The 13,647-nt window shown below is 43.7% G+C and overlaps 1 protein-coding gene across 3 annotated transcripts in view; it reads right to left on the reverse strand.

The window, feature by feature from the left end:
- LOC124015283 (signal transducer and activator of transcription 5B-like) overlaps nt 1–10,205 on the reverse strand; it is a 98,282-nt gene extending 88,077 nt beyond the window's left edge. For all 3 annotated transcript variants that reach the window (XM_046330413.1, XM_046330415.1, XM_046330414.1), the window contains exon 1: nt 10,055–10,205. The gene's annotated coding sequence lies outside the window, so the exon portion shown is untranslated. The remainder of the gene's footprint in view (nt 1–10,054) is intronic.
- Nucleotides 10,206–13,647: the final 3,442 nt, after the last annotated feature.

The following is a 13,647-nucleotide window of genomic DNA, read 5'->3' on the forward strand; positions in this document are numbered from 1 at the left end:
GAGATGCCACCCCCCCCCCTCTTTGTGTTTCAGCATGTTCCTTCAATATGTGTAGGCCATCTATCTGATGCTGTCTGGTTTAAAAGAGTATGACATTGTTGCCGCCCATAGAATTGAAAGCAAGGGAAGCCAGCGAGCATTTGGCTTCCCTTGACAAAGAATAAAATAATAATAGCCAATCGGCATTGAGATAAACTGAGTGAGATCAACTGTGAATGGTCCTGGCGCGCCAAAAAAAAGTGTCAAGCGTGGGAAGCAAGTTGGGATTTAGCTCCACACGAATCACATTACATCCAAAGCAACATGTAATTTACAGTAAAACAAATCTTATTGTCATTGTCCTCTGGTGGCTAGCTAGCTAAAATAGTCCCTTTGCTAAATTAGCCAAGGATGGAGATAGGGATTTGGACTTGTGGTTTGACTTAATTCTCCGTACTGGACAATGACTATAACAGCGAGTCTGATCTAACGATACATTGTGCCCCTGGACTGAGAGGATGAAAGTTCAATTCGTAGCTAGATGTAGTACGCTAATGTAAACTAGCTGGCCTGGTGCATCGTTGGCCATGAAAGGAAGTTAGGCGAGCAAGCAAGCATTTTAGCCAGGTAGACTAGGACAACAAAAACTAAAAGCGTGTACTGTATGATAGAGTCATGAAAGAGAGGAGGATGGCATTGGTTGTTTCTCTACAAGTAGGGCGAGTCGACATGTTTTTTCTACTTGCACGCACAAACGCATGCACACACACACACACACACACACACACACACACACACACACACACACACACACACACACACACACACACACACACACACACACACACACACACACACACACACACACACACACACACACACACACACACGGAAATCAGAACCATGGACAGCCACATCTCATTTGGCTTTCATTTAACTAAATTATTTTTGGTTAATACTGTCTGTATTAGACTGAGCAGAGGTGATTTGATGATGTTGAAATGTTGAAGTTGAAATGGTGCTGGAGTAGTGGAGGCAGCTCCTGTTTTCTTGAAGTAACTCTCCATGGTTCTAAATCAATAGTTGTTTCGTAGTTTGAAAATGTCAGAAACATTACCTTGATTGACCATGGTGTAGGTCATGTTACTGTTTGTTACATGCAATATGCTTTGTGGACTTCACAGGACAGATGTTGCTCTCCGGTTTTGTGATGAAACAAAGGTGCGGTTGAATTTATTCTGCCACTCTGTCTTCTCATTGTCTCGACCTTAGGCCTATATATCACAGTGGCAAGGTGTATGAACTAACAGGTTATAGAGCAAACAATGTAATTATCACAACACACAGGTTGTAAAAATGTATTATTCACCTGGCTTGGATGGCTTCCTCTCCTCAACTGTATGTGATAATCTGTGACTGTGTGACTCCTGACTCAAGGCATTCTGACAGGCCAAGGGATTAATGACTGATAACCAAGCCAGGAACTTTTCCCAAATACAGTTTACACCATTAATATTACGATTAAGATTATGAATAACAATAATCTTCATAATAAGAACAGATTGTATTTGTATAGTGCTTTTCATTACAGCAATGACAGGTGCTGTTAGATTACAATATCATTTTTTTCTGACGGTTTGGAAGTGTAAACAACACTGAATAAATTATAAGTCTGTTCTAACAAAACTAAAATGTAAAGCCTTCATTACAGCATAGAAGAGATCAAAAAGCGGAATCTGGGAATTTGCTTCAGCTGACATTTTGCCGTTGCATGAGGCTTGGTGCTCACGGAATTAGTAGGCTATTAAACAAACACTCAAACAGGCTAACAGAAGCTAAATCTGTCTTATTTCTGTAGATATACTGTTCCTTCAGAAAGTATTCAGACTCCTTGACTTTTCCACGTTACGTCACAGCCTTATTCAGAAATGTATTTAAAAAAAAATATATATATATATCTGAAAATCTATACACAAGACCCCATAGTGAAAAAATAAATAAAAAGTGTTTTAGAAATGTTTGCTAATTAATTGGAACACCTGGATTTAGGGAATTTCTCCCATTCTTCCCTGCCGACCTCTAAAGTTCTGTCAGGTTGGATGGGGAGTGTTGCTGAACAGCTATTTTCAGGTCTCTCCAGAGATGTTTGATCGGGTTCAAATACGGGCTCTGGCTGGGCCACTCAAGGTCATTCTGAGACATGTCCCAAAGCCACTCCAGTGTTGTCTTGGCTGTGTGCTTAGGGTTGTTGTCCTGTTGGAAGGTGAACCTTCACCCCAGTCTGAGATTCTGAGAGCTCTGGAGCAGGTTTTCATCAAGGATCTCTCTGTACTTTGCTCCGTTCATCTTTGCCTCGATCCTGACTAGTCTCCCAGTCCCTGCCCCTGAAAATTATGCCAGGTTTCCTCCAGACGTGACACTTGGCATTCAGGCCAAAGAGTTCAATCTTGGTTTCATCAGACCAGAAAATATTGTTTCTCATGGTCTGAGAGTCCTTTAGGTGCTTTTTGGCAAACTCCAAGCGGACTGTCATAAAGGCCTGATTGGTGGAGTGCTGCAGACAATGTTGTCCTTCTGAAAGGTTCTCCCATCTCCACAGGGGAACTCTAGAGCTCTGTCAGAGTGATCATCATGTTCTTGGTCACCTCTCTGACCAAGGCCCTTCTCCCCCGATTGCTCAGTTTGGCCCGGCGGCCGACTCTGGGAGTCTTGGTGGCCACTGTGTTCTAGGGGACCATCAATGCGGCAGAATGTTTTTGTACCCTTCCCCAGATCTGTGCCTCGACACAATCCTGTCTTGGAGCTCTACAGACAATTCCTTCGAACTTATGGCTTGGTTTTTGCTCTGACATGCACTGTCAGAGCAGGTGTGTGCCTTTCCAAATCATGTCCAATCAATTGAATTTACTACTGGTGGACTCCAATGAAGTTGTGGAAACATCTCCAGAATGATCGATGGAAACAGGATGCACCTGAGCTCAATTTCAAGTCTCATAGCAAAGGGTCTGAATATTTATGCAAATAAGGTATTTCTGTTTGAATTTTCCTAAAAACCTGTTTTCGCTTTGTCATTATGGGATATTGTGTGTAGATTGCTTAGGGGAAAAAATATTGAATCCGTTTTAGAACCAGGCTGTAACCTAACAGAATGCTGAAAAAGTCAAGGGGTCTGAATACTTTCCCAAGGCACTGTATATGGATGCTTTACACATTTAAGTTTGGCTATTGATTATAGACCAAATGAAGTTGGGATTTCCTCGCTACTCAATTTTCTTTGACAATTAGGCGAAGGCAAGGGCCGTTTCCTTGTCTCTGCTGCTGCTGCCTCCACCACATTGTTCTCAATCCCAATATGCTGGTTAACTTTGCTATTATGCACATAGCAACCGTACCCAACATTTGTTATGAAATAATATTAGATATATTAGTGTTGCACCATTATTTTTGACATAATACAAGCATATACAATATCAGTATCACATGTCTTAGAGTGATGGACTGTGCCCTCCCTGTGGCCTCCGCATTGGATTAGTCCACTGAGACAGGCGCGAATCAGACAGGTGTCTTGTGCACCTGCTCGGCTCAAGAAATATCAGCCGACCAACAGCCTATTGACCAAACAATCGAGCAGTCGACTAAATGAGTCTAACCCTAAAATATGTACAATATGTACAGAGCTCTCTGCCTGTGCGACCTCACAGCGCCATGGAAACCACAAAATTATAATGTGTTACATCCATTAATTCATCACAGGCATGAATGGAATACTTCAACTAACCATCCCTTTTCACCAGCGTCAGAGCAACCCGCCCATGCCCCAAAACATGCCCCAAAACAACCCGCCCATGCCCCAAAACATGCCCCAAAACAACCCGCCCATGCCCCAAAACATGCCCCAAAACAACCCACCCATGCCCCAAAACAACCCGCCCATGCCCCAAAACATGCCCCAAAACAACCCGCCCATGCCCCAAAACATGCCCCAAAACAACCCGCCCATGCCCCAAAACATGCCCCAAAACAACCCGCCCATGCCCCAAAACAACCCGCCCATGCCCCAAAACATGCCCCAAAACAACCCGCCCATGCCCCAAAACATGCCCCAAAACAACCCGCCCATGCCCCAAAACAACCCGCCCATGCCCCAAAACATGCCCCAAAACATGCCCCAAAACAACCCGCCCATGCCCCAAAACATGCCCCAAAACAACCCGCCCATGCCCCAAAACAACCCGCCCATGCCCCAAAACATGCCGCAAAACAACCCGCCCATGCCCCAAAACAACCTGCCCATGCCCCAAAACATGCCCCAAAACAACCCGCCCATGCCCCAAAACAACCCGCCCATGCCCCAAAACATGCCCCAAAACAACCCGCCCATGCCCCATAACAACCCGCACATGCCCCAAAACAACCCGCCCATGCCCCAAAACATGCCCCAAAACAACCTGCCCGTGCCCCAAAACCTCTCATCTTCCTCTTTCCTCCAGCCCTTCCAGTAAAGACCCATCAGGTCAGTATCCCTGCCATGGCTTGCCTGGTAGCAGGGAAGGAGATAAAGTGGGGGAACTCTGGCTAAGCACACGGGCATGCTGTGACCACATGGCCTGCCCTGCCTGTTGAGAGACGGGATCCTTAAGCATAGGGTTTCCCCTGTTCCCCTGCTGTTTCTGGAGCTGTCTCTCTGTGTCTGTTTCAGCTCCCTCCCTGCCTAGGACAGGTTGTGCCGTCCAACTCATGTGTGCCCGGCATGCCAACTGTCCGCGCTAGCCAGACCCAACACGACCTCTGAAACTTTGTCTTGGCAGTGGAAATGGCCAGTTACATAGTCCAGTTGAATTAACTGTGTGGGCTCCCCAGGCAGCGCTTCACATAATGTCAAGTGGGTCAGGGTTAAGTGGTGCAAACAATCCTTGATGGTTTACCATAAGGGTTTTTATTGATGTCTGACCAAGTGCTTATTTATTTTAGCGAGGGAAAACACATCCCAAATTGTGCAGATGAAGCTGGGCAGACGAAAATCTACAGGACCCAGTACCACAAATACTTTACAGGCATCAGGACAGAAAGCCCAATACAGTGATACAGCAGAACTTAAAAGCAGCCAAAGAGCAAATGGAACAGAGCCAGAAACATTTCAAAAATCCAATCTAAGCAATAAAACATATATAGAGCCAAAGTCAACACTCTTTTTTCAAAAGTCCTCATCTGCTAAAGGGCATGCAGCCCCACGGAGAAGTAGTAGATAGCAGTGAACATGGTATGACAGGAGCACTCGGGTCAGGAACATCAATACTGCAAGCATCCTTCTTTCAATCTCTACCTCAAACCAAACAGCCAAGATGACCTGATGTTGAGTACCCAACTAGTCAGAGAGCCCTGGGTGGTGAAAGGGTGGTAGTGGAATAGGGAGTGGTTGTGGGTGGTGGAGGAATAAGGAGTGGGTTTGGGTGGTGGAGGAATACGGAGTGGTTGTGGGTGGTGGATGAATAAGGAGTGGGTTTGGGTGGTGGAGGAATATGGAGTGGTTGTGGGTGGTGGAGGAATAAGGAGTGGGTTTGGGTCGTGGAGGAATATGGAGTGGTTGTGGGTGGTGGAGGAATAAGGAGTGGTTGTGGGTGGTATAGGAATAGGGAGTGGTTGTGGGTGGTGGAGGAATAAGGAGTGGTTGTTGGTGGTATAGGAATAGGGAGTGGTTGTGGGTGGTGTAGGAATAAGGAGTGGTTGTGGGTGGTATAGGAATGGGGAGTGGCTGTGGGTGGTGGAGGAATAAGGAGTGGTTGTGGGTGGTATAGGAATGGGGAGTGGTTGTGGGTGGTGGGGGAATAAGGAGTGGTTGTGGGTGGTATAGGAATATGGAGTGGTTGTGGGTGGTGGGGAATAGGGAGTGGTTGTGGGTGGTGGGGGAATAAGGAGTGGTTGTGGGTGGTATAGGAATATGGAGTGGTTGTGGGTGGTGGAGGAATAGGGAGTGGTTGTGGGTGGTGGAGGAATGAGGAGTGGTTGTGGATGGTGGAGGAATATGGAGTGGTTGTGGGTGGTGGAGGAATAATGGAGTGGTTGTGGGTGGTGGAGGAATAAGGAGTGGTTGTGGGTGGTGGAGGAATAAGGAGTGGTTGTGGGTAATGGAGGAATAAGGAGTGGTTGTGGGTGGTGGAAGAATAAGGAGTGGTTGTTGGTAATGGAGGAATAAGGAGTGGTTGTTGGTAATGGAGGAATAAGGAGTGGTTGTTGGTAATGGAGGAATAAGGAGTGGTTGTGGGTGGTGAAGGAATATGGAGTGGTTGTGGGTAATGGAGGAATAAGGAGTGGTTGTGGGTGGTGGAGGAATAAGGAGTGGTTGTGGGTGGTGAGGGAGGAATAAGGAGTGGTTGTGGGTGGTATAGGAATATGGAGTGGTTGTGGGTGGTGGAGGAATATGGAGTGGTTGTGGGTGGTGGAGGAATAAGGAGTGGTTGTGGGTGGTGGAGGAATAAGGAGTGGTTGTGGGTGGTGGAGGAATAAGGAGTGGTTGTTGGTAATGGAGGAATAAGGAGTGGTTGTTGGTAATGGAGGAATAAGGAGTGGTTGTGGGTGGTGGAGGAATATGGAGTGGTTGTTGGTAATGGAGGAATAAGGAGTGGTTGTGGGTGGTGGGGGAATAAGGGAGTGGATGTGGGTGGTATAGGAATATGGAGTGGTTGTGGGTGGTGGAGGAATATGGAGTGGTTGTGGGTGGTGGAGGAATAAGGAGTGGTTGTGGGTGGTGGAGGAATAAGGACTGGTTGTGGGTGGTGGAGGAATATGGAATGGTTGTGGGTGGTATAGGAATAGGGAGTGGTTGTGGGTGGTGGAGGAATAAGGAATGGTTGTGGGTGGTGGATGAATAAGGAGTGGTTGTGGGTGGTAAAGGAATAAGGAGTGGTTGTTGGTAATGGAGGAATAAGGAGTGGTTGTGGGTGGTGGGGGGAGGAATAAGGAGTGGTTGTGGGTGGTGGGGGGAGGAATAAGGAGTGGTTGTGGGTGGTGAATTGTGAGGGGAAGGTACATGCTGTGGAGGAGATATGGGTCAGAGAATTCAGCTAGATCAGGGGTATTCAACTGGGGATCCTTCTTTTAATGAATATTACAAATGACCATCACAAGCAACAACAGAATAAACAAATGTTTATGTCAACTTGATTTCTGAACTCCTAATATTTAGCAAATCACAGTAATTGGAGCTAATTACACTCACTGGTGTATCTGACAAAGACTGAAAAAAGCAGGTAAGGCTGCTGGTAAGCATTCTTGACTTGGACATTAGTTTTTGCCAACACATATGACTAACCTTTGTTTAACCAGCTAAACAGCTTCTACTAGCAAAAATGTGTTTGGAGATACCTTTCCAGCTAATAGGCTATGTTAGAGTTTACACTTCCTCTTCCAATTCTAACTAGCCTGACTACCCATCCACATCACTTCGGCCAAACACCCCACCCACTACCATTTCTTCTCCACCATGAATGTATGGAGCGATTGATAGAGCAGCAGAGTTCAATTCAGAATGAGTCATCAGGCAAAACTATAACTGCAGGAGGCCAGAAAAATACAAACATCTACCAAATCAATTCATTTTCAAGGGGTGGTGGGCAGGGTCAAGGAAGTCTGGTAGTGCACCTGACTGTTACCCCCAGTTAGCAAAACACTCATCAAAGCATCCTGACCTGTGCTGCTATCAGTTGGTGTGTGTATAATGTCATTACAACATGAAAGAGGTAGGATACACAGGGACAAGGTGGGGTGCAATCAAACTGCATCGCAGGAAGTAATGACTTTCTTTATCTGAGTTTCTTTAAACAAACATCGTCTATACTCGGTGTGGTTGTAACACACACACGCGGACACACACGAGGACACACACACACACACACACACACACACACACACACACACACACACACACACACACACACACACACACACACACACACACACACACACACACACACACACACACACACACACACACACACACACACACACACACACACACAAACACACTAATCTTATCACCACTCAAAGCTTGCAGTGGCATTGACATTTTAGTCATCAACACATCAACAATTTAGGGGTATTTTCTTTATACAGAGACCTGTCAGTGCTTGTACGGTTGAGCTATATGACAGTCTAGTCATACACTATAACGTCAATGTACGTGGTGACATTTCAGCTAAACACCAACAACTAAGTTTCCAATTGCATACCTTTGCATGTGAGTCACACAGTGTACTAATATGGGACATGTCCATCTCTTCAGTGACAACAACCACAACCACTGCTTTCAGTGGCATTTTAATGCCAACACAGTGGCTTCAGTGACATTCATTCGGGAAAGTTAAAGGGGACACCTGGTCAGTTGCACAACTGAATGTATCCCACCGAAATATGCCTTCCGCATTTAACCGACGTCCACGTCATCGATACTGTGATGGTGCTTCTTCTAACCCCAAGAGCAACCAACAGTTGTGAACGAAACAAGTGAATGAGCCCCCTTGATAACACAAGTGTGAATCAATTCATCTCAGGTTGGTTGAAGCCCATTGCGTACAAAATGTGTTGAGCTCGTTTCTCACAAGAGGGGAATAAGAAAGCAAACAGAGTGATAGTTTTGGTTCTAAAGGGCCAACAATACTAATTAAATGTGATTTGATTCACCCGCTCAGAGCGATTACTCATACAGCATGTGTTTGTTATTTGTTTTCATGTTTGTTTTCATTGTTATGACAACTGACCACATTTTACACAGCATCCTGTGTGGCCATTTTGTTATAAAAACAAGGAAAACACTAACTGACACATATCAATGAGGGATTGGGAGACTATTAGAACAACTAGATGATGTGGCTTGTTTTATTCCAGATTTAATAAGGAATCATTGACATAAAGCGTGTTAAATTAAATCCATTGTTTGTGTTCCTAAACACCCACAAAAACTGGCATAAAGCACTCAAATAAACAGGAGCAGAGAGAATGTCACACCAGCCAGGCTGCCTTGCTCTCCAGATGCAATACGATAAACATTGGGCTACTTTACCAGCATGTCAATGTAACAGTACAACTTTAGACCGTCCCCTCGCCCATACCCGTCACATCAACACCAAATAAATAGTCTGCCACCAATATGGCCTACAGTAGCAATTGTGTCATTGTGCACCGTTGTGTATTATCACATGGCTGTTAACATTTTGTCAAAGTATTCCTTAATTTCAAATCGGTTCGCGACCATTTTTACCAGCAAACTTGGACAAAATAAAAAAACATCTCCGAAAAAATATTCTGCCAAATAATCCACTGTAAAGTGTTTGTGCCATCTCCACAAACACTTTACAGTGGATTACTACTCAGTTTCTTTGTTGCACTGATCCTGTATTTATCTAGTTCTTATCTCAATTCGAAAGTTACCTAACTAACACAGATGTGCAATAGAAGTTGAACTTTCACCTGTTAGGCTACAACACAAATTCTTGAGAGTATTTCCACGCGCACATTCATAATACCATGATATGCGCCTCGCGCTGGCTAACGGTTTGATATAATAAACTCACATTCCAATTTGTGTTTGACCTTGGCTACAAGCTATTTCAATGATCCGCAATAACATGTGTTATAGCCTACATGCAAATGATGTTAATAATTTAGCCTTCAAGACGTTCTGTTAAAAACATTGTGTAATGTTGAAGAAAATAAATGATCTAGCGTATTCGAGTTCTCGCTTGACTCCCAGGAGGGGGTTGGACTCAGCCTGTTGATTCAATATATATATATATATATATATATATATATCAACAAACACCAATAACAAAGTAAATAGTATATTAAGAATATAGTCAATTAATATTGCAAAGTGGAAAAATATATATTTGTAGGTTCACATGTGGTATTGTCGGTAACATTATAACCACGTTCGGCTAACGTAACAGATGGCAGAGCCGCACAACTCGAACCATAGTTTGTTTACAAAGCATTGTCAGAACATTCTTTCGTAATAGACACCGTCTGCACGAAATATGCTTGTCCAAAATATTCTCGAAGCTGACATAGTTAACAAACCTACCTTGACGGGACGATCAATTTAGTTGTCTTTTTTGCATAAAAGTAAGGGAAAGCTCCGCAACGTACGTACGACCCAGAGAATGAACCTCTCCGGTCTCTTTCTAACTGTTTGCTACGCAGTTTTTTTCTCTCTCTCTCTCTCTCTCTCTCTCTCTCTCGTGTCTTTCGCTTGCTCTCCCCTCTAGGATCGGTCAGTGCTATTTGGGATCCTTGGGACGTCCATATCCTAAACCCTAACCTTTACACATACTAACTACCCTTACCCTAAGGGGGTAGTACGACTTCCCAAGGATCCCAGATAGCAGGGATCGTCTATGTTCTCTCCCTCTCTTACCGCCCATTTCCGGCGTTCTGTTTGACAGACGAATATTGTCACATGAAAACATGAACATGTGCAATATATTGTCCCCACTTCAGTAAGTTAATATACCAGCATAATATAGCCTAACCTTACAAATGTAAGGCAATTACATTATCAAATTATCTAATTCTGTATTGATGATGAAATAACAACAATAATAATAATAGATGAAGGAGAAATAGTTTGTTATTATTTTCCTACATATTATCATGTTATATGCTATTGTTATAATCATCATTAGAAGTCGTCTTGTAGTAACTGAAGTAGCCTTTGTAAGAATGTGATTTATTTCTAAATAACACAACAGTACATGTGTAGTCAGTACATAGCCTATTGAAGAACCACATTGAATCACATAACAGGTGTTCACAAGAATCGGCCAACATTTGCACATTTCCTTCAATGTGTCGCAATGGAAAGAAAGTGGTGAAAACCAATGGGAAGTTGAAGAGATGGAGAAGCCCAGCTCTAGGAAGCAGCAAGGCCAAGAGTGAGAAACTTTTCTCATATTTGTAGGCCTTTGTACCCTATTTGTTCTGCTATGCACTCATATAGCCACAGACAGACAGACAGACAGACAGACAGACAGACAGACAGACAGACAGACAGACAGACAGACAGACAGACAGACAGACAGACAGACAGACAGACAGACAGACAGACAGACAGCTAAGGGTCTGTCAGGTCAGATGGAAAATAGCATCCATTTTTATAAGTATTTTGTTTGTGAACAAAATAGGCAGTGGCTTTTGTCTCATTTGACTAAAAGCAGAGCACTTTCTAGTCAAATGCAAGGTGGAGTGAATGAAAGATTGGATGAAAGTGATTCATCTTTTGCTATGTCCTTGCAGGCAGCAGATTTAAGCACAGCATCCTTCTCCCTTCACATGAATATAATGTTTTGGCTGCAGACCGCACCAGAGCCTGAGAGGTGTTAGCAGAGAGAGGCTGTGTGTCACTTCCCAGAGGGAGTCTTTTTCTCAGCCCTTTCCAACTGTAAATACGTTTAAATGGTCAAATCTGTGCTACACGCAATTCACACAGATTTACACAGATCCACACAGCAACTGCAAAAAATAATCCTGTATGGTAGATTACAAAAAATTGACTGTAAAACATCCCATTGTTAATAGTCCTCAAAGTGATCATGTATGAATGTGATCCTAATGGAAACTCAAACTTTCAAATGCTGTGCATTGTAATATTGGCATATTCTCTAGCTGGAGGCGCATAGTGACATCTGGTGGTAGAGGAATAGACAGGGATAGTGGATATGTTTTGGATATCATTTAGGATTCCAGATTTTTCTTAACAGAGTAATAGTTGGCCCTAAAACTTCATCCAGCAATCTCTCATTGGGCATACAATGAGTGCTGGCAGTGACATCATCTTGCAGAACAACCAAAGCTGGGGGGAAAAAACGATTTAAAGAAAATGTTTGAGAGCACACATGCGTGTGCTTTTCTAATAGAGATAGAGAGAATGAGAGAGAGAGAGAGAGAGAGAAAGAGGTGAAACTGAGTTAATTGGGAGAGGGCCAGCAGCAGCCGTCTACCAGCTTTACAAACAGACTGAACAAAACAACCACAGAATGGTTCCCACCAAGGGAGATGCATAGTAAGACTGACAGGGAGTAGAAGAGAGACAGATCTGTGTATGCCTCAGGCCCTGGTAACCTTTACACACATAAGCAGGTTTTGGTAGTTATGTGCGTGTATGTTTGTACAAAGCTAAGTATATGGCTGGAGACAAAAAAAAAACAATCAGAAAATATGAATCTCATTGAATAACCTCCATTACCGATAGAAAGGCCTACATGCACCCAATCCCAGCAGTGTTGGTCCCTAGAGACTGAACAGTAAATGACATGTTAACTTGTGTGATTGATACTGCATGAACATATAAAAATGATTCAGATGCTAATGACTAATTTATGAAGCAGAATTTGGTCCACAGTCCATTTTCCTCCTCTGTAGGTGTCATTTGGTACGCTGCTAGGCATTGTAAACATGAGAGTTCAGACTTAATGACCGTCACTTGGCCAAAGGCAGCAGCTGGAAGTGGAAGTGCTATGGGAATTGCCAACCAACATTTCTCAAGACAAATAAGGCAAAAGTATGAACACATTTTTATTATTTCTAACTTCCGTTTCACATACAAAAAAAACGTTAAGGAAACAACAGAAAACACACTCCACTAGGCCCTCTGTGTGTGTGTGTGTGTGTACACAAACCCCCAGCCATACATCAGGCCATTTCACAGCACACCGTTAAAATGGAATCGATTCTCCAAACGGATTGGCTGCTGGCTAGGCAGGCTGGAGGGGTGACATCTTGCTTTCAGAAACTGCTGAGTCAGCAGCTGCTGATGTTAATTAAAAGGCAACGCTCTCAGTCTCCCTCTCCACGCGTAGCAGGATAGGGGGAAGGCTCCTTCCTATCAGAGACAAATAAGAGAGACATCGACAGACAGAAATAAAGTATGTGAGGAGACTAAGAATGATACGAAAAATACTATATTTCACATCTGCCATTTCAGACCAGTTTACACCAAGGAGTGACTCAACGGGACAACTACAGACAATGTAACGTTAAATAAGTGAAACAACGGTGGAAACCCCAGACCAGACCTGTGTGCATACAGTATGCTACCATGCAGTGAATGTGAGATACCGCAGCAGATGGGTTTCCTCAGGGTAGTGAAGCAGCAAGCACATGTTCAACGTGCCGTCATATTACGGGATTTCCAGTTTCACCACGTACAGAAAGGCAATGGAAGACCACTCGGTATCGTTTTGAAAGAGTCAAAACTCCAGAAGAATTGACATAACATTCCAAAGCATTTACATTTTATGCAGAATTTCCATTTTATGCAGAATTTCTATCCCATAGACAAAGTCAGTCATTTTGTATTTGTTTTGTGTGTCTGAGATGTTGCTAGTCTCACAGCTATAGATTAAAGCCCAGGGTAAAGGCACTGGTAAATTAAGGCAGAGCGGCAGACATCCCTGATGAATTGCCTATTGATCCAACATACTATCACTCATACAAATGTTTTCTGATCAGCTCAGGCGTTAGCATGCTTCAGTTCGAACGAGTGCACTCGCATGCTCCCTTAATAAAATACATTCGCATGAGAAACGAGAAACTTGTCCATTTTGAGACGCTGGAGCCACTTCCCCAAAATAGTCAGAATTTATCTAAGGCAATTCAACAAATGCCATTAAAGGTTAA

Source organism: Oncorhynchus gorbuscha, linkage group LG26 (genome assembly GCF_021184085.1).
Source record: "Oncorhynchus gorbuscha isolate QuinsamMale2020 ecotype Even-year linkage group LG26, OgorEven_v1.0, whole genome shotgun sequence".
In the NCBI taxonomy this organism is placed as follows: Eukaryota; Metazoa; Chordata; class Actinopteri; order Salmoniformes; family Salmonidae; genus Oncorhynchus; species Oncorhynchus gorbuscha.